This window comes from Bufo gargarizans, chromosome 4, assembly GCF_014858855.1.
Source record: "Bufo gargarizans isolate SCDJY-AF-19 chromosome 4, ASM1485885v1, whole genome shotgun sequence".
Classification (NCBI taxonomy): domain Eukaryota; kingdom Metazoa; phylum Chordata; class Amphibia; order Anura; family Bufonidae; genus Bufo; species Bufo gargarizans.
In genome coordinates, this window is record NC_058083.1 from 142249125 (window position 1) to 142270605 (window position 21481).

Genomic DNA, 21481 nt, shown 5'->3' on the forward strand with positions numbered 1-21481 from the left:
GGATGTCAGTTTTAATGGAGTTCAAGAGAGCAGCTACAGATGTCTCCATCAGAGAACTCCTCTGATGGATATCACAGTGAATGGGACAGAGCAGCCTGCAATGTCTGAGAATACATACAGGCTTCAGAAGACCAACAGAGCAAAATGTTTAATGAAAACCAATTGCATTTTCTTTCCCCATAATACATCCAGTGCAATAAAAACCCACCCCATTACATAGAAAAGTTCTACAGTTTTCCAATATCCTGTACTTTCTGTATCAATTCTCCGTGGCTTTCCGAATCTCTGTTTGTTGTAATTCAATAAAAACTGCCATTTTTATTTCCAGGGGATGGAAATCTGTATTAGTTTCTAGACACTAACTCTACTGTAACTGTAACAAGCCATGCAACTGTGTGTCCATCATATGATCAGGACAGTAAGCAACGAAGGCTCATATTGAATAACTTCAAACAGAGATATTGAAATCATTAGAAATTGATAAATTGAGAATACTGGAAAAAGGTATAACATTTTAACACAAGGAATAAAGTTTATTCTCTGAAACCAGAATCTAAGTCTCATCATTCTCCCTTTTCAGCCTTTCATCCAATTGCTGTTTAAGAAAAAAATATCTTCTTGTATATACCCCTTTTTTTTTTTTTAATTCACAATGAAATAAAATTCTAAATTAGTCCTGTTTTTGTCTACTATGCCATATATATGAGGTATATACAGTGCAGTCAGGACAAACCATTATTTTCTTGTGTTTGGATATATTTGTACATTCCTTAGGGTGCATTCACATATACTTTTTAGTGGCATTTTTGCACCTGTGTTTTCTGCTCTAAATAGGTCAGATCCAAATGTTAGCTCAAGGTCTATGGGAAATATGAAACACAGGATACACCAGCGTTTGTTTGCTCCTGCTGTTTTGGTATTTTGCCAACACCTTCTCTTTAGGGGAAAAACACCATGGATAGATGCTGCGGGATGATTTCTAGGTAAGTATGTTACAGATGAAGCCACAGAACATGACAGCTGAAATCCACAAGATTTACATGTATGTTTTCCTACAGCTGTAGTTGCACAAATCAATTGGGCTACAAAAAGTCTTCATGTAGCCCAGGCTACCATTCATACATTTCAAGCAGGAATAACGTAGCACAATACAGAAAAGATGCTCCCAAACCCCAACGCACAACGCTCACTAGGATCAATTTCATAGGAAACCAATTTGCATATTTTTGGAGTGTGGGAGGAAACCAGAGTACCCAGTTTCCTCCCACAGGGAGAACATACAGATATTGTCCCTAATCAGATTAGACTTCAGGACCCCAGCACTGCAGGACACCTCTGAGTGTAGATATTCTCTTTTTCTTCTTCAGCCAGCCCAGACTGCTATTACAACTTCTCCTGACCACTGAAAAGTTTATTCCCAGACATCTTTGGCTCTTTACCTCTACAACTAGCTCTAGCCTCTATAGGAACACAAATTCAGACCTAAAATGAATTAAGCCAGTGAGGGACCCAAAACAAAACCCTTAAATCAATTCATGAGTATTTCCTGGCCGGGATTGGAGAGAAGGCGGAATCAAGGACGTGCACGAACCCTTAAAGAAACAGGAGGCGTGCGGCTCCTACAAGGTGCAACTGAAGCTGTTGCCGCCCACGACAGTGCAGGAAAGCGGGTCCGGAGCCTGCAGCGGTGAAGAGGAGCCTTGTGTGCAGTTCGACTGAGGTACATAGCAGGGTGCGCTGCATGCTGGCGGGTGCCAGCTGCCATTGTTACAGTATCCCCCATCTCACGCCCCTTCTTCTTGGTCCTGATGTGCTGAAAAAATCTTTTGAGAAGATTCAGAGCATGTACATGTTCCTCCGGCTCCCAGGAACATTCCTCAGGACCATAATTCTTCCAGTCTACAAGGAAGTACCTCTTGCCACCAACTACCTTGAAATCGAGGATGTTCTGTACTTCAAATTCAGGTTCTTCGCCAGTAGGAATGGAAGTAGTGGTGGAGGGGGTTCTGGAATAGGAGTTGAGGACCAATGGTTTCAAGAGAGATACATGGAAGGAGTTTGGAATCCAGAGGGTAGGAGGCAACTGGAGTTTGTAGGAAACAGAGTGTCACCACCAGACATCTGAGAAGCTCTGACAGACGTTCTTCTGAACCTCCTCCTTGAGGTTCCTTTTGTTTTGCTTTCGTTTTCTCATCTCGTTAGCCTCTCTCAGCTGTCATGTAGTTGCACTGATTGCATCCCTTTAAATCCCTTCCCATATTGCATCACTTTGCGGTTTATACAACTTCCTGGAGTGTGTGCATGCTGGATGCTACTACTGAGTCTTCTACAGATAAGTTTTGTTCATTCATTTGTGTTTTCCTGTTTGCTGGATCCCAGGTGACCCTGACTCCCTCAGTATCAAGTGTAGGGAGCCGGTGGTCGTGTCCCCTCACTATTATAGGGTGTTCAGGTGTTATACAGTCGAGGAACGAGGATATGCGATCATCTACCATTGAGATTTTTGCATAGGCTGAGCAGTTAGGGAGAGAGCCAGGTCTGTTGCAGGGCTCTCCCTTTGGTTCCTTAGTTTTGGATCCAGTCAGTCGGATCTTCATTTTGTGTCTTCTAGTTTTCTGTACACCTTCCGTGACACAGAGTTGATGCACTCTAGGATCTCAAACGGGCCCAGAAACCGGGGAGCAAATTTGTAACAGGGTACCTTCATGCGGATGTTCTGGGAGGAAAGACAGACTTTGTCACCAGGGGAGAACTGAGGAGGTGGTCTACGTCTGGTATCTGCATTCTTCTTCATGCGAGTAACTACCTGAAAGATAGACTCCTTAGTCTGTACCTCAGAAGATGCAGACAGGGATAAAGGAGCACGGGGATGAAGTCCATACACTATATAGAAGGGAAAAGAGCCCGTAGATTCTCCGGAATGGCTGTTGTAAGAGAATTCCGCCCAGGGCAGGAGCCAAACCCAGTCATCATGCTGAGCAGAAAAAAAGTGACGTAGGTAGTTCTCCAAGATCTACTTAATTCGTTCAACTTGCCCATCAGACTGAGGATGGTAACCAGAAGAGAAATCCAACTTGACCTCAAGTAGCCCACAGAGTGCTCGCCAGAATTTCAAAGTGAATTGTACCCCGCGATCAGATACAATGTGCAGAGGTAGACCATGAAGGCGGAAGATGTGTTCTATAAACAGACAGGCCAATCGATTAGCAGAAGGCAATCCAGGAAGCAGAATAAAATGTGCCATATTGGAAAATCTGTCTACCACTACCCAGATTACGGAACAGCCAGCAGAGGACGGGAGATCTGTGATAAAGTCCATAGTGATGTGCTGCCAGGGGACTTCAGGAATAGGTAACGGTAGTAGCAAACCCATGGGTTTGGTTCGGAAATCCTTGTTGCGGGCACAGAAAGTACAGGCAGACACAAACTCCCGGACATCATTGGGTAGGGTCGGCCACCAATAGTGACGGGACAGCAAATCAAGGGTCTTACTAACCCCAGGGTGACCAGCATACTTGAAGCAATGTTCCCAAGAAAGAATTTTCCTCCTCTAGGCCTGCGGAACAAAGATCTTCCCCGGAGGAATATCTCTCACACGGACTGGCGCCACAGAAACCAGACAAGACTGCTATATAATATGTTGAGGTTCTTCAGTCTGATCCGCTGGGTCAAAAGAACGGGAAAGTGCATCAGCCTCTACATTTTTATCAGCCGGTCGGAAATGCAGAAGAAAATTGAATCTGACAAAGAAAAGTGCCCATCAAGCCTGACGGGGATTTAGACGCTGTGCAGACAGATATGTCAGATTCTTGTGGTCAGTGTATATCACCACAGGATGCAGAGCCCCCTCCAGAAGGTATCTCCATTCTTCCAAGGCCATCTTGATAGCCAGCAGTTCTCTATCGCCGATGGAATAGTTTCTTTCCGCAGAAGAGAAGAGCTTGGAGAAGAAACCGCACGAGACAAATCTCCCTCTGGAGTTCTTCTGTAGCAGGACGGCACATGCTCCAATAGAGGAAGCATCCACTTCAAGGAAGAACTGTTTGTAGGTATCCGGATGATGGAGAGCGGCACCTGAGAGGTTAATTGTGCGGATCACAGCCCCCTGTAAGAAATTGGGTGCTGCCAGGCAGCAGGGGGAAGTTATGTACACAGTTCTTAGTATATTCTAACTTGATGCATCCCCATCACCATGGGAGCGCCTCTGTGTTAGAATATACTGTCGGATCTGAGTTTTCATGATCGTGAAAACTCAGATCTGAAAAAGCTAATACTTTAACTCCCCGAACATCTAGGTGTTCGCTCTACTCTAGCTGTGAGGGAAGAGAAGTTTGGGATGAACTGTCTATAGAAGTTGGCAAACCCCGGGAACCTTTGAATGGCACGGAGACCTTGAGGACGAGGCCAATTCAGGACGGCTGAGACCTTGTCGGGGTCCATTTGCAGACCAGAGCAGGAAACAATGTATCCCAGAAAGGGTAAGGGGGACTGCTTAAAGACACATTTTTCGAGCTTAGCCTACAGACCATTCTCCCTTAATCGCTGCAAAACCAGGCGCACTTGCTTCCGGTGAGTGATCAAGTTGGGGGAATAGATGAGAATATCATTGAGATACACCACTACACAGTTGTACAACAGGTCTCAGATGTTATCGTTCACAAATTCTTGAAAAACTGCAGGAGCTTTGCATAGGCCGAACTGCATGACCAGGCACTCATAGTGGCCATCACGGGTAGTGAACGCCGTCTTCCACACGTTGCCTTCATGGATTCGGATCAGGTTATACGCACCACGCAGATCCAACTTGGAAAATATCTGGGCGAACAGTTCATAAATCAGAGGCAGAGGGTACTTGTTCTTGACCGTGATCTTGTTCAGCCCACAATAATCTATCCACGGATGGAGTGACCCGTCTTTCTTGGCCACGAAGAAGAAACCGGCTCCCGCCGGAGAGGTAGGCTTTCGGATAAATCCCCTCTGGAGGTTTTCCTTAACATACTCTGCCTGAGTTTCGGGCAGAGATAATGGATAAACCCTTCCACGAGGTGAAGTCCCAGGAAGATCGATCGGGCAGTCATAAGACCGATGAGCCCTCTTCTTACAGAAAACATCCTCATATGCCACATATTGCAGAGGCAGACCAGACAGTTTTATAGGGACCGGACGAGGAGACGTTGGGGCGAACCACCGACAGACAGGAAGAATGGCACTGAGGACCCCAGCGGAGAATATCCCCCGTATGCCAGTCTAAGACGGTAGAATGCGGCTGTAGCCAGGGCAATCCCAGAATCACTGGGTCCGTGGAATCCGGCAGGACATAGAAAGATATTTGTTCAGAATGTAGCACCCCGACTTGGAGTTTAACAGGAGCCGTGATGAACTGAATAGGTCTGAGCAGGGGTTGTCTATTAACAATAGTTGCCACCAGAGGCTTCGCCAGACGAGTGGTGGATAACTGGCACTGGGTCACCAGGGCTTGATTAACAAAATTTCCGGCTGCGCCGGAATCCAGGAAGGCAGGTACAGATATACTGGTTTTCCCAGAGGACAAGAGAACAGGAACAAGAAGTTTGGGAGAATTGTCTATTTCACCTAGGGTCACTTCTGCCATAGAGACTAGCTGCAGAAGTTTTCCGCCTTCTGGGGGCAGGTACAAACAACGTCACCCTTTCCTTCACAGTAGAGGCACAAGTCTTCTGCTCGTTGCCGCTGGCGCTCCTGGTTAGAGAGCTTCAGGTGTTCCACCTGCATAGGCTATTCAGGCGGAACCGCAGCCGGAGTCTGAACAGTCCTCTGGAAGACAGGCGTGAGCCTAGATGTCCATTTCACCCTTGTGGCTTGAGAGAAACGTTCTCGAAATCGCATGTCAATACGTGTGGCCAATGTGACCAGAGCGTCCAGAGAGACAGGAAGATCCCTTCCCGCAAGTTCATCTTTAATATGGTTACTAAGACCCTCCCAGAATACGGCTTGTTGGGCTTCATCATTCCAGGACAGTTCTGCGGACAGAGTCATTGCGCCTTGACGCAGACGAAGCAGCGCAGAGGCTGCAGACGAGGCACGACCTGGTTCCTCAAACACCGTACGGAAAACAGTTAGGAAGATCTGGAGGTTTGCAGTCTCAGGTCTGCTTCGCTCCCATATAGCATTTAGCCCAGGCTAGAGCCTCTCCACAGAGACTATGAAAGCTACTTTCGCTCAGTCAGACTGGAACTTCTCTCCATGTAGCTCAAAGTGGATCAAGCACTGATTCAGGAACCCTCTGCAGGCTTTCGGATCGCCACTGTAGCGTGAAGGCAAAGGCAGCTGGATAGCAGTTATGCCATGGTGTGAATATGACGCAACAGGAGTTGCTGGGACTTGTCGTACGGCAGGAGCAGGTGTAGGTAGCGCGTCCAGTTGGGCGGATATCGTGTTCAGACACTGCAACAGAACATCTTGGCATTCGCTCTTGGTATAAATCTTGCACCACAGGCTTGGGCTTACCAGCGGGGTCCATGGCCTGAGCAAACTGTAACGCTCCAACAGGTGTGGACCCGCTATGCCACTTACTGGTTTGACTTTGGGCCAAACTTGGGAGCGGAATCTAAGTGTTCCCATGGTTTTCACCCTTTATCCCACTCCAAGATGTGGAAGCTGGTCTTAGCTGCAGCGGAGACACCAGGTCGCTACCGCAAGAGTGGTCCCGGTTAAATGGCAAGCACTGGGGATACAGGCAGGTGGAGCGAGCTGTCACTGGATGGAATGAGAGTCAGATGAAGCAGAGCTGAGTAGCTTAGGTGCAGCAGGTGTAACAAGCTGAACAGCAGACAGAGGTGTGGTCGACAATCCGAATCATACACTTGAGAGCAGCGAGGTACAGGAGGATCAGGCATAGACGAGGTCAGGATACGGGCTAAGGTCGGAAGCAGGATAACAACACAGGAACAACAAACTGGAACCTTCGCTGTAGAAAACTACAATATTGCTCAGGCATCACAGGAAGGGGGAAGCACCCTTATAAAGGTGGTGCCTGGCCGGGATTGGAGAGAAGGCGGAATCAGGGGCGTGCATGAACCCTTAAAAAAACAAGATGCGTGCGGCTCCTATAAGGTGCAACTGAAGCTGTTGCCGCCCGCGACAGTGCAGGAAAGCAGGTCCGGAGCCTGCAGTGGCGAAGAGGAGCCTTGTGTGCAGTTCGACTGAGGTACATAGCAGGATGCGCTGCACGCTGGCGGCTGCCAGCTGCCATTGTTACATAGAGGAATGGTCAAAAATCTGGCAACTAAAATGTAATGTGGATAAGTGCAAGATAATGCACCTGGGGGCGTAAAAACCCAAGAGCAGAATATAAAATCTGTGATACAGTCCTAACCTCAGTATCTGAGGAAAGGGATTTAGGGGTCATTATTTCAGAAGACTTAAAGGTATGCAGACAATGTCATAGAGCAGCAGGAAATGCTAGCAGAATGCTTGGGTGTATAGGGAGAGGCATTACCAGTAGAAAATGGGAGGAGCTCATGCCGCTCTACAGAGCACTAGTGAGACCTCATTTGGAGTATTGTGCGCAGTACTGGAGACCATATCTCCAGAAGGATATTGATACTTTGGAGAGAGTTCAGAGAAGAGCTACTAAACTACTACATGGATTGCAGGATAAAACTTACCAGGAAAGGTTAAAGGACCTTAACATGTATAGCTTGGAAGAAAGACTAGACAGAGGGAGGGGATATGATAGAAACCTTTAAATACATAAAGGGAATCAACAAGGTAAAAGAGGAGAGAATATTTAAAAGAAGAAAAACTGCTACAAGAGGACATAGTTTTAAATTAGAGGGGCAAAGGTTTAAAAGTAATATCAGGAAGTATTACTTTACTGAGAGAGTAGAGGATGCATGGAATAGCCCTCCTGCAGAAGTGGTAGCTGCAAATACAGTGAAGGAGTTTAAGCATGCATGGGCTAGGCATAAGGCCATCCTTTATATAAGATAGGGCCAAGGTCTATTCATAGTATTCAGTATATTGGGCAGACTAGATGGGCCAAATGGTTCTTATCTGGCGACACATTCTATGTTTCTATGTTTACTATTGAGTGACCAGAAGAAGACACTGAGACGGGGATACTCTGCCACAGACCCTGGATCACCAGCCTTGCATCAGGTTACCCTCCTTCTGAAAAGAGAGGGTGACAGCTAGGTCAAGCCTTTCCTCAGCATCAAACCCTTCTGCCAAGGAGGAGACTGGAGAAGCCAGCCTTATGCCTGGCCTGTATTGTTTTGCACCTGAATCCCTCCAGTAAAGAAGCACCCTGGTTACTGTAGACCCTGACCCTCTGGACTTATTTCCCATTGGGGTGCACCACGCCTTACCATCCCTTCTGGAGAGCAGCAACACTTGGTGTAGCATTGGGGCCACCCCAAACCTGGCCACTGCAAATCCAGACCAGGCCCTAAATAAATCTTTACCCTCAAATTAATTCAGTCCAGACCCTAAATTAATTCAGAAGCCAAAATTAATTCATACACTAGACCAGATCCAAATGTAATATCTCTTGACTGTGCCTCACAAAAAAAATTGAAAATAGTAGGAGACCACTTTATTATGAGCATTCACTTAAAACGTCATGCATAATATTCATGACCAAGCATACTTCACATGCTATATAACACGGCTAAGACAGTACTTATTTGTTTTGATTTTTTTTTTACTTTCTGCATGATCTATTTGAATACTACTGTCATTATCCAATGCTGTGCTCACCTTTGCATCAGAAGTAATATGCAGTAAACTCCATCATCAAATGTTCAGTTTTTGTGCTACCACAAGAGAAATAAATGGATCATTCATGAAATGTTTGGCTATTGAGTCCAGAGAGAAGCACTGTTTGTAACCAATATTCACTCCAGTTAATTGATGTAAATACAAGGGACCCTCTCCCTCTTAGAGGGGTGGTCCGGGTTCAGAGCTGAACCAGGACATACCCATAATTTCACCCAGCCAGCCCCCCTGATGTTAGCAGCGGAGCATTTCATGCTCCGATGCTCTCCTTTGCCCTACTCTGGATCGCGCAGGGCAAGGGTGCTTTTATTTACAATAACACACTGCCTGGCGGAGGCTTCCGTTTAACAGGCTAGGGCAGTGCTAAAGCCCGCCCATCAGTGCCGGTGACATCACCAGGCTCACTGCTGGGCGGAAGCCTCCGCCTGGAAGCCCTATGGAGAGCCCGGTAGGTCACCGGGATTCCAGAAAATGCCTTTGAACTGCTCCGATGGTCTTGTCAGGGGGCTTACTGGGTGTAAATGGGCATATATCCGGGTTCAGCTCTGAACCCGGACAACCCCTTTAAGCCTGTACTTTACAGGCAGATCAGCAAGCGATTGTCGGGAGGAATTTTTCCCTCCTGGCAATCGCTTGCTAGCTATCTGAGGAGACCGCTGGTATTATTACATGCAGCGACTTCCTCCACAGCATGGGGAGGAGCAATCGCTATGCCATCGCTCGTGTCCATACTGTCTAGTGGTTTGCCAGTGGAAGATAAAATCTATATTAGACAGAACGATCTGCCGCTTGCAAGCACTAATTTTTAAGCATGCAATCGGAAGCAGTATTACACCGTAAGTTGATCACTACGATTATCGGCCGAAATGTCAGCCAGTGTAATACAGCCTTTAGTTATCTCATAATCCATATATATACTATTTAACAAGGAGTATCTGAACCAGGCACCCATTTAAAGGGGTGGTGCAATCAATAAAAAAAAACAAAGCTTTAAAATTATCCTCAAAACAAGTAGCTTACTAAATACACTCCTGTTTCAAATTGGGCTGCATCTCCCAGTTCTAATCAGTGGTCATATGACATGAAGATTCTGGATTTTAATATTGCAGCAAAACTTCTCATCTGCTGATCATGTGATCTCTGTTGTGCCCTAAGAAAATGCTAGCCATGAACATTGATGGGAGCGGAGCAGTGCTGGGACATACAGTACGCTTCTGCTGTTATAATTAGCAGGCAGTTTATGTAGCCAGGGCAACAGCGATCTTATGATCAGCAGATGGGACATCTTGCTGCAATGGTGAAAGCCAGAATCTTCATGTCACATGACTGCTACTCCAAATGTGGAGTCACAGCCCAAACAGAAATTTCAGTGTATTTAGACAGTAACTTGTGTAACATGAGGACAGTTTTAAAGCTCCATTTATTTTATTGACTGCACAACCCCTACAAGGTGCTCTGAATGTGGAATGCCCCAGGGGCGGACTGGGAACTTAAAATGGCCCTGGGAAAAAAAACTAAAAGTGGCCCCATGGTCTAGAGGGGTCAACATTGACAGAAGGCTGGGCAAACACAAGCAGCCAGGGTCAGCAATACCATAGTGCAAAATACCATCCAAACAGAACCATATTCCACAGTGCAGCACAATTTACTGCCCCAAAAGCTGCCACTCTGTGGTGGCTATCAATAGATGCAATTTTCTGTCCTCCTCCTCCAGTTGTCTCTGATTAAGATATCGAGCAGGAAGCTTAGGATGTGAGATATGGGCCACAGCAGCTGAATTCAGGAGGGCATGTGCGGTCGCTGTTCAGGTACATGAGTACCTGATTCTCACAACGTTAATTACTGCTGAGAGCTCATTATGTACCTGGCCACCAGCAGAGAAGAGGGCTAGGATGGCCCTATTGGCATCAGCCCACCAAGAAATTCCCCTGTAAGGTCTCACGGTGTTCTCTGTGTGGGGATCGTCGCGTGTTCTGCAATAGGGCTCGCAAACGCAATAGGGCTGAGCGCCGAGCTGCTCACTCGGCGCTCGGCTGGATTGGAACTCAGGAGTCATGTGACGCTGGCCACGTCACATGACTCCACTGGCGCCCTATTTAAACAGGCAATCTGATGGCCACAGATTGCCTGTTATTGAGGTCCTTCCTGCAATTACTTACCTGGTTTGTTGTTCTCCTGCTCATGTTATACTTCCCGTCTGTCTCATCCCTTGGTCTTGGCATTCCCTCCTGGTTCTGACTTCGGCTTCCTCCTGACTATCCTCTGTTTGCTCCTCTGGTACTTTGCTGCTCTCCTGGTTAATGACTCGGCTTTTTTGACTGCTCTGTTGTGTGTTTTGTCCGCCTTCCCTAGTTGAGGGTTTTTCGACCTGTTGTCCCCTGTCACTAGGACTAACGAGGCAAGTACGCAGGGACAGGGGTGCGGGTTGAGCTCAGTGGTCACTTCCCCACTCTCTGTGTGTGTGACAGAATAACAGGTCCAAATTACCACTATTACCATGAATCCTTTGGTTACCCTGATGGAGCATGTTTCTAATTTGACTCAGATGGTTCAGGAATTGGGAGATAAACTCTGTTTACATGAGTCAGGACAGAGTGCCTCCACTCTGCATTCACCTAGTCATCATATGGAGCCCCAGATTAAGCTTCCTGAACCATTTTCTGGTAAAAAGTTTCTTTCCTTCAAAGAGAACTGTAAGCTTTACTTCAGTTTACGCCCCTTGTCATCCGGCTCTGAGAGTCATCGAGTGGGCATAGTTATCTCCCAGGGGGACCCCTAGAATTGGGATTTTTCCTTGCCTTTCGATGCTAGTTGTCTAAGTTCCGTCAAGGGGTGTTTTTAGGCCCTGGGAACCTTGTATGATGAACCGGACAGGGCCATGGTAGCTGAAACCTCTCTTAAAGCTCTGGTTCAGGGAGATCAACCTGCAGAAGAGTATTGCACCCAGTTCAGAAGGTGGTGTGTTCCCTCTAGCTGGAATGAACCAGCCCTTAAATGGAACCTGTCACCAGGATTTTGTGTATAGAGTTGAGGACATGGATTGTTAAATGGCCTCTAGCACATCCGCAACATCCGCAATATGCTTTTATTGTGTTTAAAAAAAACTATTTGATAGATATGCAAATTAACCTGAGATGAGTCCTGTCCCTGAGATGAGTCAGGGACAGGACTCATCTCAGGTTAATTTGCATATGTATCAAATCGGTTTTTTTACACAATAACAGCACACAGAGCTATGGGGACTGGATATTGCGGATGTGCTAGCGGCCATCTAGCAGCCTATGTCCTCAGCTCTGTACCCAAAATCCAGGTGACAGGTTCCCTTTAAAAGCCAGTTCAGGTCAGCGTTGACCGAGAATCTTGAAGACCTATTAGTAAACTATCAGCTTCCTGAGACATTGAAGGAGACTATGACACTCGCTGTTCGACTTGACAGACATGTTAGGGAGAGACGGCAGGAACGTTTGCTTTTTCCCCAGGAGACAGTCCAGCCAGAGGTCTGTCCTATGAGCAGAGCCGATATCTCTTCTGAGGAACCCATGCAGGTCGGGATGACTCGTAGAGATCAGCGTCACCGACATGGGGCTTGTTTCTATTGTAGAGACCCAGATCATTGGATTAACCAGTTCTCCAAGAAGCCTTCCTCCGGTAAATCGACCAAGATGGGGGAGCCTAAGAACCAGGTATATCCAAACGTGGTCAAGAGTAAGGTATTAGTACTTATTACTATCTCCATGGGTAATAACAAGTGTTCTGGTAATGGTTTTATCGACTCTGGTTCTGCTGCCAACTTTATTGATCATAAATTTGCCCTAGGGTTGGGCATTCTGATTTTGACACTACCCACTCCCATTAACATTATGGCGATCGATTCCACCCCCCTGGTGGGTGGTACTGAGAAGTATTTCACCTCTGAGATATCCTTGACTGTGGGGGTGTCTCACTCCGAAATTTGCTCCTTGTTAGTTCTTGAAAACTTACTAGTAGAGGTACTACTGGGGATGCCTTGGCTCCAGTTACATAATCCCATTATTGACTGGACCAAGCTGAGAACTGGTGAAATGGGGGGTTAAATGTGACTCGTGCTTGTCTGTGGTGCAAGCTGGGTGCTCAGCAGAATCCGATACATTGTCTCTAGTCATTAAGGAATATATGGATGTTTTCTCCTCATCTGACCCCGAGTCTCTACCACCCCATGCCAGGTTTCCCAAGGGAGGCATCTATAATCTTTCTAGGCCTGAACACAAAGCCATGGAGGATTATGTTAAAGAGAGTCTCAGTAAGGAGCACATTAGGCCTTCTGTATCTCCTATGGGGGCGGGATTTTTCTTTCTGAAAAAGAAGGATGGAGACCTCAGACCTTGTATCGATTATCGGGAATTAAATAAGATTACGATTAAGAATCAATACTCCCTCCCGTTGATTCTCGATTTGTTTAATCAAGTACAGGGGGCTTCCTGGTTCTCTAAAATTGATTTGAAGGGGGCATATAACTTAATTCGAATCAAGGAGGGAGACGAGTGGAAAATAGCTTTTAATACTCCAGCTGGACACTTCGAATATCTTGTAATGCCTTTTGGACTCAGCAATGTGCCAGCGGTGTTCCAAAATTTTATGAATGATATTTTCAGAGAATTCTTGGGTAAATTTGTGATTGTTTACCTTGATGATGTGTTGATTTTTTCCCCTGATCTTGAGAGTCATGTGTTTAATGTTAACCCTTTCACGTCTGCAATCTGTATATATACGTGATAGCTGCACATACCCCGTGCAGCTACCACGTATATATACGTTCTGGCAGCTCTTTAATCCAAGCGCTGCAAAGCGCTTGGATTAAAGCTTCTGCCCCTGCCCTGTATGCTGTCACGGACAGCATACAGTGCAGTAATGCCGGCAAGGGACCAATCAGAGTGGCCCCTTGCCGGCAATCGATCCGATTGGTTAGTCTGTGCAGACTAACCAATCGGATCGCGGCAGCATTAAAATGCCGGTTTCAGGCTCTGATCTGCGCTCTGCAGATCAGAGCCTGAAATCGGTAAGGTGTCCTCGTGCCCCCCGATCCTCCAAGCCTTTGGTGTGCCCCTCTGTGGTCCCCCCATCTGTGCCCCGCTGACCTGTGCCACGGAGATCTGTGCCTCCTGCGCAGCTGCGCTGATCTCCTTCCTGCCCTGATGCGGTCCGCCCCCTGCATTCATTTTCTGGCCGCCGGCATCCCCCCCCCCCCAGCGCTGCCCCCGATTCCCCATTCTGTGTGCGATGGCGGCGGCTCCATTCCTGAGCCGCCGCCATCAGCAGAGAGTGTCAGCTCTATGCTGACACTCTCCTGTAACCCCATAGATGCTGCGGTTGCGGCATCCATCGGGTTAACAGAGGGAGGGGGCTCCCCCTCTCCACCATCGGGGCTGCAGCGCTGTGATTGCAGCGCCCGATGGTTGCCATGGCAACCGGACGCTTTGCAAAAGCGTCCGGTTGCCATGGCAAAGGCGTCCAGTGCTGCCACCTACAGGCAGTCTGGAAGTATTATACTTTGCAATGCAAGAGCATTGCAAAGTATAGTACAACTATCAGCCCCACTGGATCTTCAAGGTCCAAGAGGGAACTGATAAAAAAAAGTGAAAATAATAAAAGTAAAAATAAATCAATAAATAAATAAAAATGTAAAAAAAAAAAAAAAGACATTGCCTTTTCCTATAAAAAAATGAAAAAATAAAATAAAATACACATATTAGGTGTCACCGCGTCCGTAACGACCGTCTCTATAAATATATCACGTGATGGACCCCGTCCGATAAACACCATAAAAATAAATTTAAAAAAAACTGTGCCAAAAAAGCTATTTTTGTCACCTTACATCACAAAAAGTGCAACAGCAAGCGATCAAAAAGGCTTATGACCCCTAAAATAGTATCAATCAAACCATCACTTCGTCCCGCAAAAAATGATACCCTATTTAAGACAATCGCCCAGAAAATAAAAAAGCTATGGCTCTCAGACTATAGAGACACTAAAACATCATTTTTTTGGTTTCAGAAATGCTATTATTGTGTAAAACTTAAATAAATAAGAAAAAGTATACATATTAGGTATTGCCACGTCCGTAACGATCTTCTCTATAAAACTATCACATGACCTAACTCCTCAGATGAACGCTGTGAAAATAAATAAATGAAAACTGTTCCAAAACAGCCAATTTTTGGGTCACCTTGCCCCATAAAGTGTAATAATGAATGATCAAAAAATCCTATGTACCCAAAAATGATACCAATAAAAACCTCAACACTTTCTGCAAAAAACGAGCCCCTGCACAAGACGATCGGCAAAAAAATAAAAAACATATGGCGTTCAGAAAACCAATCCAGCACAATCTGCCTTCCAAAAACCGTATGGCATTCCTTTCCTTCTGCGCCCTGCCGTGTGCCCGTACAGCAGTTTACGACCACATGTGGGGTGTTTCTGTAAACCGCGGAATCAGGGTAATAAATATTGAGTTTTGTTTGGCTGTTAACCCTCAATGTGTTAAAGAAAAAAAATATATAAAATGGAAAATCTGCCAAAAAAGTGAAATTTTAAAATTTCATCTCCATTTTCCTTTAATTCTTGTGGAACGCCTAAAGGGTTAACAAAGTTTGTAAAAATCAGTTTTGAGTAACTTGAGGGGTGTAGTTTCTATAATGGGGTCATTTATGGGGGTTTCCACTATGTAGGCCCCACAAAGTGACTTCAGACCTGAACTGGTCCTTAAAAAGTGGGTTTTGGAAATTTTCTTAAAAATTGTAAGAATTGCTTCTAAACTTCTAAGCCTTCTAAGGTCCTAAAAAAATAAAATGACATTTCCAAAATGATGCCAACATAAAGTAGACATATGGGGAATGTTAAGTAATAAATATTTTATTAGGTATGACTTTCTGTTTTAGACGCAGAGAAATGGAAATTTGGAAAATTGTGAATTTTTCCTAATTTTTGGTAAATTTGGGATTTTTTCATAAATAAAGGTGAAATATATTGACTCAAATATATGACTATCATGAAGTACAATGTGTCACGAGAAAACAATCTCAGAATGGCGTGGATAAGTAAAAGTGTTCCAAAGCTATTACCACATAAAGTGACGCATGTCAGATTTGTAAATTTTGACCTGGACATTGGGGCATCAATGACCCTTGGTCATGAAAGGGTTAAAATAGTGTTGGAGATTTTGAGGAAAAATCATTTGGCTGCCAAACAGGAGAAATTTATTTTTGGGGTACAAGAGATATTATATCTCAGGTATGTTCTCACTCCTCACGCCTTTAAAATGGATCCTAGCACGGTATTAGCAATTATGGATTGGGTAAGGCCATCATCCTTAAAGGCCTTACAATGTTTTTTGGGGTTCGCTAATTATTACCGTAGATTTATAAATAATTTTTCAGTAATTGCTAGACCCTTGACTGACCTCACCAAAAAAGGGTCGGACATGGATAACTGGTGGTTGATACACTTTTGGAATTGTAAGGTTGCAGTCTAGATTACACCCTTGAAGAAAAACCCTATCCTGAGGCATTTAGGGGAGGTATAGGTTCGACATTCACTCCACCCCTGCCGGCCGGCAGCACTCTGGACTTGTTCCAGAGACAGGTTATCCAGGACATTAAAGCATTTTATTATCCTAAAAATAAAAGCAATTTGAATAGCGGTGAATACAACGCAATGAATTGGCTCATTAGTAACAAAGAATTAATAACCAAACCGGCCGACAAGGGTGGAAAGATTGTTATTATGTATAAATCTCAATATGTAGAAGAAGCTTATAGGCAACTTAATGATCATAATACATATGCATGACTTAAAGCTAACCCTACCTTTAAATACCAACAACAGTTAAGATCATTGTTGTGGAAGTATGTGGAGCAGGGATCCCTCACTAAAAAAATTGCTGAGAAACTATACCCTCAATTTCCAATCAAGCCTGTCTGGTATCATCTACCCAAAATTCATAAGTTGCTGGTAAAAAACCCCGGACGCCCAATCGTAGCAGTCACTGAGCCACTATCCCAATATCTCGATTGGTTATTGCGCCCCCTGTTGGAAGGGATACCCTCTTACTTGAGGGATACCAGCGACTTTTTTACAGTAATAAAAGAGATAGAATGGCATGAAGAATTTTCTTTAGCATCTATTTTCTTTAGCATCTATTGATGTTGAAAGCCTATATACCAGAATTCCCCAGAAACTTGGAGTAGAAGTGATTGGAGATCAATTGAGGGATATGGGAGAAAGCTAAACTCTTGTGGAGTTCATTACAGACTCCCTCTCCTTCATACTTACACACAATGCCTTCTTATTTGATGGTTTGTGGTACCATAAGCAATCTGGTACAGAGATGGGTACGCCCATCGCATGCACCTTTGCAAATTTAATTTTAGCATATTTTGAATCGAAATTTGTTTTTTTCAGTCAAGAATCCTTTCATCAGATGTATCAAAGCATTCTTTAGATACATCGATGATGTTTTCATTGTCTGGGCAGGAAATGAAGAAAGCTTTGCGGCTTTTGTGGACTACCTAAATCGCGAAAACGATATGAATATGTTGTTTACCAGTAAAATCAATCCCTCAAAATTAGAGTTCTTGGATGTCTTGGTGAAGGTGGAACAAGGTCGCCTGGAGACAACTATATTCAGGAAATCCACCTCCACCAATGCATTATTGCACTTTAACAGCTTCCATCCCCCACATGTAGCCTCTGCACTCCCCTACAGCTAATTCTCACGCTTGAATAGGATTATTTCTAGTGACATTGAGTTCTTAAAACAATCTAAAATAATGAAAATGAGAGAGCCTAGTATTGATCAAGCTTTCTGCAATTCTGCAGGGAGAAGATCTGCAGGCGATGCCGGTCTGAGGTCAATCCAAAGGTGTAGAAATGCAGGGCTACTAAGAAAAAACTGCACTCCCGTTCACAGTTTCTAATAGACCAGTGTTCACATTTGACTTTTCACCCATGGCGCAGCAAATAAAACATGCCATATTAAAAAACTGGCACATTTTACAAAGGGATCCCACCCTGCAAGAAAAAGTGTCCAGTGTGCCTGTGGTGGGCTTCAGACGAAGCAAAACCATAGGAAACATGATCACACAGAGCCAGTTTAAATTTAATGTGAATAAAAATTGAACGCTGCGTTCCTGAGGGTAACTTCAGGTGTGGACACTGCTCTATGTGTGAACAGATGCAGAGAGGGGCACATTTGAGAATTGGAATGGTAAAACACAGAGTGAGGGACTTCATTAATTGCAGGTCTACCTTTGTAGTTTATGCCCTTTTCTGCCCCTGCGGCCAATTTTATATTGGAAAAACCTTCAGACCTCTCTTTGTTCGTTTTAGAGAGCACAAACATAGCCTGAAGACAGAAATTGGAGCTACCAGATTAATACAGCACATGAAAGAAACGCACCAGAACCGCGAGGACCTCTTACAGTTTGCAGGTCTAGAAATAGTGAAATTACCGCTACGCGGTGGAGATAGAAAAAAGCTTCTTTTACAGAGAGAAGCATTATGGATTATTAAGACAGAAGCGATGGGACCATTAGGTTTTAATGATAGGAATGATTTATCTGTTTTTGTTTGATACATTGTAATTCTCTGTTTTTATAGAGTATAGAATGAGTTAATACCTTGTTCCTCTATGTGACGTGGTAGGGGGAGTGGCTCGACCTGACCTTTTTAGGTCAGTCACTCACATCCACAGCATGAAAGGCATGATGAAGCGCGTCTAGCGTGAAACGGCTGTACCTTCAGTGATCTATGTGCACAGACCTGCTTGTACCCTATTTTAACAAGTATAATAAATTGGACGTTTTACTTTGGAATTGGTGAGTGCCGCTGTCTCTTCTCATCTCTCCTTGATAACTGGCCTGTTGAAGCTACTGAAGCATTTGAAACTCTTAAAAAGGCCTTCAGTAGCGCTCCTGTTTGGATTCAGCCGGACCAAGAGAGACCTTTCATTGTAAAGATGGATGCCTCTGAGGACGGAGTAGGGGCGGTCCTCTCACAAGGCCCCTCTACTCTTACCAATTTAAGACCTTTCTCCTTCTTTTCCAGAAAATTTTCTCCCACCGAGAGAAATTATGACGTGGGGAATCGGGAATTGCTAGCCATTAAATGGGCATTTGAGGAGTGGAGGCATTTTCTTGAAGGGGCTAAACATTGTGTCACCGTTGTCACCGACCACAAAAATGTTTCTTGAGTCTGCCAAGAGGTTGAATCCCTGTCAAGCCAGATGGGCGTTGTTTTTTTTACACACTTTAATTTCTCCATCACTTTCAGGCCAGGAAGTAAGAACGTGAAGGCCGATGCCTTATCTCGGAGTTTTTGTGCGTTTCAGCCTACGGACGCACCGCCTGAAACCATACTGCCAGCTAATGTCTTTCTAGCAGCTTTGTCCCAAGATCTTACGGCTCTTATTAAGGCAGAACAACATCTGGCCCCGGCACCCACACCAACAGATAAGTTGTTTGTCTCCGAACAATTCCGTCTCCAGCTGTTGGGTGAGTGTCATGATTCTGTTTTGTGTGGACATCCTGGTATCGAGAATACTAAAGAGCTGGTATTAAAGTCTTACTGTGTCGGCCTGCGAGGTTTGTGCCAAGTCTAAAACCCCTAGAACTCGCCTTGCTGGTGAGTTGCGACCCCTACCCATTCTCAGTAGACCCTGATCCCATATTTCTATGGATTTCATCATGGATCTGCCACCTGCGGAGGGTAAAACTGTGGTTTGGGTAGTGGATGATAGGTTCAGCAAGGTGGTACATTTTGTTCCTCTTCCTAAGCTTCCCAATGCTAAGACTCTGGCCTCTTTATTTGTAGAATTTTTTTTACTTTTGCACGGTATTCCCGAGAACATTGTATCTGATGGGGGGGTTCAGTTTGTGTCTAGATTTTGGAGAGCCTTTTGTCAGAGGTGCCAAATTTCATTGTCTTTCTCATCTGCCTATCATCCTGATAGTAACAGCCAGCCTGAACGACTTAATCAGTCTGTGGAACAGTTTCTCAGGTCATACATCTCCGATGATCAACAATTATGGGTTAAGTACCTTCCTTGGGCAGAATCTGCTATAAACAACCATGTTAATTTCTCCGCTGGTGTCTCCCCATTCTTTTGTAATTACGGTTTCCATCCTCATTTTCATTCTGGATCATCCGTCTCCTCGTCTAACCCCCAGGCGGATAAGGTCTTGTCAGAACTGTGCACAGTTTGGGCTCGGGTTAAGTCGAACCTAGAAAAAGCTCAAAACAGTATTAAAATCAAAGCTAAAAAGAAACGTTCTAAGGGGATGGATTTTCAGGTTGGGGAGAAGGTGTGGCTATCTTCAAAAAATGTGCCTCTTAAGGTGGCCTCCAAAAAGTTTGCACCTCACTTTATAGGGCCGTACGAGATTACGGAGGTAATTAACCCAGTATCTTTTAGGTTGAAACTGCCCGAGTCTTTCCACATTCATGGTGTCTTCCACAAATCTCTGCTTAAAAGACATGTTGCACCTGTTGTTCCTTCACAGTCCGCTCCGCCGCCGGTACTGGTAAATGATTCCGTAGAGTTTGTGGTTTTCAAGATATTGGATGTTAAGAGAGTCCTGGTGCACTGGAAAGGCTATGGAAAGGTCCTGGGTACCAGCTAAGGATGTTCATGCCTCTAGACTTGTTAAAAAATTTCATGTGGAACATCCTGAGAAGCTGTCGCCTTGGACCTTGGGTCCAGTGGCCTCGCGTAAAAGGGGGGTACTGTCACAGTGAGCTCTGTGCGGGGTTCCAGAAGGCGGGGATGGCTTGGGCATGCTTGCGTCATCAGCGCACCCAGCATCGCCAGCTCCCATGGTAACCGCAAAAGGGCTGAGCACAGAGTTAGCTCACTCATCACTCGGTGGGATTGGAACTCAGGAGTCATGTGGCGCGGCACCACATGACTCCACTGGCGCCCTATTTAAAGGGATTCTGTCACCAATATTAACGATATAGCGATATTTATATGTGCCCTTTAGTCTCCATGCAGTGTTTAAAATTATCCCACTGTTTATGCTCTGTGTGTGTTAGATTCTTATAAAAACCGATCTTATTGATATGTAAATTACCTCTGTCAGGAGCCCAAGGGGTTGTCCCACGATATGTTGGAGCCTAGCCGCGCCCATCGATCCGGAGCCCAGCACCGCCTACCACTTAATTTATTCACTCCACTATCCCTGACGTCAGTTCTTCTTAGTGCCGACATATGATGCATATTATTACTACCAAGATGCATAACTTTACATTTATCCACATTGAACCTCATTTTCCAAGTTGATGACCAATCACTCAGAGTGTACAAGTCAGCTTGTATTTTATGGACATGTTCCATAGACTGTACAGTACTACACAGCTTAGTGTCATCTGCAAAAATAGAAATGGTGCTTTTAAGTCCGTCCTTGATATCATTAATAAATAAATAAAATAATAGAGGACCCAACACTGAACCTTGGGGAACACGACTTATAACCTGGGACCATTCTGAATAGGAATCATTGACCACAACTCTCTGGACACGGTCATTCAGCCAGTTTTTAATCCAATTACAAACTATACTTTCCAAGCCTAAAGACCTTACTTTACCTATTAAAAGTCTATGAGGGACAGTATAAAAAGCCTTTGCAAGATCCAGAAACAGTACATCCACAGACGCCCCTCTGTCCAGGCTACTACTCATCTCCTCATAAAA